General features: G+C 36.6%; 1 long non-coding RNA gene across 1 annotated transcript; it reads right to left on the bottom strand.

The window, feature by feature from the left end:
- Positions 1 to 251: 251 nt before the first annotated feature.
- On the bottom strand, positions 252 to 705 carry LOC130220317 (uncharacterized). Its single transcript, XR_008836166.1, has 3 exons — positions 650 to 705; positions 401 to 451; positions 252 to 291 (listed from the first exon to the last, which is right to left on the bottom strand). It is a non-coding gene; the product is annotated as an uncharacterized LOC130220317 (long non-coding RNA).
- Positions 706 to 5,486: the final 4,781 nt, after the last annotated feature.

Genomic DNA, 5,486 nt, shown 5'->3' with positions numbered 1-5,486 from the left:
TAATATTTGGACACTTAATTTTTCATGATCTAAATAATTTATGAATGAAATCTTTGTTCATCAATTGAAAGTGTGTGGCCTTCTTGCATTATTATGCTGTTATATTATGATTTTACATTCATTGGCATAAAACGGTCTTAAAATGTCAATAATATCACTTATTGCGATTATTTTATGGGGCAATATATCGACCAACAAAATGTTATCATGACAGGCCTATATAGAAAACATTAAAAAAAAAAAAAATTCTCATCATACCTTGAGATGAGCCTCCAAAGGAAGTCTCAATATCTGTGAATAGACAAATAAAACCCTATAACAAACAGAAGTATTGCTTGGTCTGCATGAATTAAATTAAACCTTAATGGATATGCTGGCTGAGTGAGGTAGATGATCATACCATCTGAGGTGCCTGGTGGGTTCACAACAGGCTGCCTAGCTTTCTTCATTCCTGTGGCATGAATAGTATGGCTTTGTATATAGGTTCTGATGAAACATACTCAACATTTGATAAATTATTCTACACATTTAAGTGGAACTTTAAATCTCTAGCAAAAAAATCCTCCTTTATTATAAAACCAGCTAAAATGATTGATCTAAAGAATTCCCTAGTACAGTGTTCTTTCTTTATATGATTGTGTGCTTTTACCAGGTTGTTCGTGCTCTTCCCTCCTGCTGTGATATTTGTCCTTCATGCAATGATCTTAAAAAAAAATACACATTCAAAACATGGAAACACTTCATGGCAAGTGTGAATCTCATGAATTATCAGGAACTAACACAAGCTCAGTCTTTCATTCATGACTTCATGGATGAAAAACACCTTAAGACATTAAGACGAGTACATCATCATGATTATGTTATTATGCACAATCATGATTTTCATTGTTCACAAAAAAACAAGGTCCTTTACTATACATTGTAGATAAACCTATGCTCATGGTACATGTTTCAATTCAATTCATTTTGAATTATTAAAAGGAATAAAGAAAATAATCAATATTACCTCATGCATGCATACAGGCTAGAACAGTATATCAATTAATGTGAGAACTGAATATGAGATATCAAGTTCATGTCTTCTTCATAGTAGCCTATGAAAATAGGCTATATATAGACAGAGCACAACACTGGCCAATCACAGCACAGAGTATGCAAAATTTGTTGACATCCAAATACAGCATCTTACATCCAAATACAGACTGTATATGTCACTCATTCTTTACACAGTGCAGAGATTGTGAATACAACGGCTAAACAAAATTTGTTTGCAACAATCAGTTTAAGCACAGGCAATTACCATTCTGATTAGCTGTCCCAACCAGAATCTCTCTGCACTGTGTAAACAAATAAGTAACGTATACACGAGACAGAATACTACTATGCCAGAGCATGTATTTGGTTTTGTCTGTGCATGTTTTTTGACTCTCAAAGCCATGGGACCCATTGATTGCCATATATGACTGAAAGACTGCAGCGGTTTGAGTTAAAAATCTTTGTTTGTGTTCTACTCAAGAAACAAAGTCATCTACATCACTGACTCCCTGGGGGTAAGCAGTTAAACATCACATTTTCATTTCTGGGTGAACTATCGCTTTAATAACACACTGTTTATCAGTATTCCAGTGGACCAGGTTACCACCGTACTTGAGGGGTCACACATAATGAGGTCATGAGAAATTAATGCTTAGTTAATGATGACTACTGTATTTGGATGTCAACATAATTCACATACCCCAGTGTTGGGGGTCTGTCCTTTTACATGCAGGCTGCTATGAAGACGTGATGTGAAGACATATACGTGCTCATCACTCATCATCACAACTCACATTAATTACTGTTACTGATATACTTTTCTAACCTGTATGCATGCATGATTATGCAGATTTTTGTATATTCCTTTAATAATTCAAGCAGTCTTACTTGATTGAAAAAAATAATATTCAGTACATGTACCATAAGCATAGCTTTACCCATAATGGATATTAAAAATCTTGTTTTCTGTGAAAAAGAAAACATCATGATCATGCATAATAACCTATTAATCATGATGATGTACTCCTCTTAGTGAATGTCTTAAGGTGTTTTTTCATCTATGACGTCATGAATAAAAGATTTGAACTCATGCTAGTTCCTGATAATTGAGATTTTAATGGATGAAGTAATACATAATTCTCTATTAATTTATGCATTCATTCATGGTAATTCATGTACCCATACTGTAAGGTGTTCCCCAAAAACTTGCATCATTTACACAATATTACAATTTAAGCAATCAAAAGCAATTTAAACTGAATTTTAAACATTTATAACACTCATTTTGGTTTCTAAAGTATATATACTTTTGATATATGTGGGTTTGAAGTTAAAGTTTTAGTATTGTCATACCTTTAGATGGGCCTCCTAGGCAGGGTCTGTATCTGTGAATAGAAAAATAAAATACTATAACAAACAGCAGCAGTGTTTGGTCTATATGAATTATGCTTCTGTAACATCTCTGAACTACTGTATAATGTTTTGGTGCATCACATGGCCCACTTCTTACACTGACATTACTGATTTGATGTTTGTATGTTTATGTTGTTTTTACCTGTTTCTGTTTTGTGTCTGTGGATGTGCCTCCTCAGCATCACTGTCTTCACTATGTTCCGAATCAGAAAAGTCTAACTTGTCTAAAAAAAAATTGAGTATCAAGTAAGCTTAACATTGCTAACGTTAGAGTAAAAATAGAAGACATAGTGATAACTCTAATATTTGGTGAACATTATATTGTTAAGATCTATGGTCCGTACGTTAGGGATTATCTTTAGGATATGAATATACGTACAGTAAACTTCAAAATGTCATTTCAAAAAAACAACTTTAGTAGCATTACCTTCAATATCATTTCTTCTAGGGTTTTGCCCTGGAGATTTGAAAGAGAATCTTTCCTCCACAGCGAGGAGTAACTTTGAAATCTTGGCCAGCTGGGTTGTAGCCTCTGGAAGTTGATAGTATTCTCTGTGCACACGATATCGTGGCCCAAAAAGTCCGCAACTTGGTCCAACTCGTGGTTTTTCAGGTTAAGCACCTGCGACAAAGGTGCCACATGTTTGCGCAGTTGGTCGACCGGAGGAGTTCCGGGTTTTGTGCCACCACACTCGTGTGCATAGATCCTCAGACAGTCTTGTCCTCTATAACAAATCAAACAGCTTGGTCGAGCAAACAGGAATTGGTTTTCCTCAGGGATGTCACACTCCCTTCTTCTGCTTATGAGGATGTTAAGGGTCATCAACATGTCTGGTGACAGCAAAACTGCCACTTTTCGCCCCCTTTTACCCCTAATTTTCCACCCGACTGAAATGTGTACAAAGTTTTTGTTCAAACTTTGTTAGCCCAACAGCAACATCTTTATGTAGGGAGCTGTGTCCCTCTCTAGAAAACCTTTGAGTTGCATTTTTGCAACCTCTCCTCCACGTCGCCGGTTGAACAGTATTATTTTGCAAGGGTTGCTTTGCATATGTCGCCATAGACTTGTGCTGATGGCATCTGTTTCAAGTTCTCAGAGGCTAAATCAACAACCTTTTCAAGATGCTGGTGAAGACATTGTACATCCTCTGTGAAAGGGAGGGTAGATGGCTTGTTAAAGCGCCCCTCATTCAAGGTGGTCAAAGCTGTGTGGGAAACGAGTTCAGACCACTTGCATCATACAGCTTTTTGAATGCTTGGGTTGACTTTATCCCCTTACCATCTTCTGCCATTAGAGCTCTGCAATGTACAATGTCACATATCTTATTCAGTGAGTGGCCCAACTTAAGGGCAAGGCTTGGAGTCTGGAATGAGTGTTTTCCATCATCAAACCCAGATACCTTCTTGACAGCCTGGATAACCACATTGAAATTTGCAGGTCTTACAGCATCTTCAAGAGTCTGTACAGAAAATTCCTTTCTCAGAATCAGCAGAAGTCTTCCAACTTCCCGGAGCTTCTGTCGAATATAGTCATATTTAGTGGGATCCTGCCCATGTTTATTGTAAAATGACTGGGCCAGCTGAAGAATGCAAAAGTCACTCCGCACAGCAGCAGAGATGTCATCGTCTTTCATCATAGTTAGCAGTTTCCAAACACCTTGTGATATTTGTTGGCAGAGGGCTGCATTAGACATTGTTGCCAAAGACAATACCCTACTTCTTCCTGGCACTGCCTGATCTTCCACTGGTTTGGAAAGACAATTTCGAACGTGTCTCCAAAGATCCTTTCGGAGAAACATTGCATGGCAATACATACAATGCACATAATCTTTTGATTCATATCTTTTCTTTGGCTTACGTTTGATTTTTAACAATCCAGTCCCATTCGCTAAAACATCTGCATTGTGTTCATAGTTCCCTTTGTTCCGCAGTTTGTTCAGAAGTTTTAGACGCTCTTTGGAATGTTTTGGTAGAGCCAAGCCCGAGCAACATCGACGTTGGAATTCTCATGGATTTTTAAGTGGCGTGTAAATTTTGACTGTGGTTTTCCACAAATGTAGCAGTAATTCTTTTTGCTTACTGAGGAAGATATATTTGAAGAGTGTAAAGATGGATCATCCCTGTGCCTGTGAGATCCTCAACAGTGTTTTCAGTATTGCCAACGCTTACATCGCTGTGAACTTTCGATATTTGTACTTGTTTGCCTTTCTTACTAGGCATTTCAAGCTGTGCTGTGCAGACTGGAAACTTTTGGGAGTGAATCTTACCTATGACACTGTCTTGGCATGGTCTACCATTTTGAATTTCTGCAGTAGATTTGATGCCGAACACGTCAGTATTTTTAATGTTTAAGAGTTTTTCTGGAGAAGCTTTGCTTGTGTCTGAACAGAATTAGGTACATAGTCCTCATCCGACATGTTCTCACTGGAAAATTCTACTTCAGGATCCTGAAACAGTAAACATATCTTTTGTACAAACTCAGAAAACTTAATTCTAAGGAAGAAAATTGCTGAAAAATAAAACATATCTGACTATTCAATAAATCATACTTACGGATGTTAAGGGGTCAGGTTTGGGCTTCACATTTTTATCATAGCAAGTTTTATGCCAGAAGCGGGAACAAACTAGATTGAGCGTATAATAAACAGATTGGTTTAATTTGATTAAAAGGTTATTCAAGAAAAGATGCTTTAAAAAATGATAGGTAAAACAGTGATAGATGATCAGTGTGTTTGAAAGTGTGGCGATAAGATAAAAAACAGAGAAAGGAGAAGACTAATATAAATATGAATCGATTACACAACTACACAGGCAGATAGACTGAGAAAGAATGAAAGAAAGATAGAAATGTCAGCTTTTTCAAGCTAATTTAAAGATACATTTAGAATGTCAAGATTACACAGTTTTAGGGTTTCAATGGTAAAACATTTTAAAAAATATAAAAATTTTCAGAACAAAATACTTACCCTTACATCTCACACCAGCCCACTTAAAAGCGGAATAAGGACCACTACAGCAATCACATTTATTCAAGCTTG

This window comes from Danio aesculapii, unplaced genomic scaffold (genome assembly GCF_903798145.1).
Source record: "Danio aesculapii unplaced genomic scaffold, fDanAes4.1, whole genome shotgun sequence".
Lineage (NCBI taxonomy): Eukaryota > Metazoa > Chordata > Actinopteri > Cypriniformes > Danionidae > Danio > Danio aesculapii.
The sequence above is the reverse complement of the archived record's forward strand: the minus strand, read 5'-3'. Positions and strand labels throughout refer to the sequence as shown.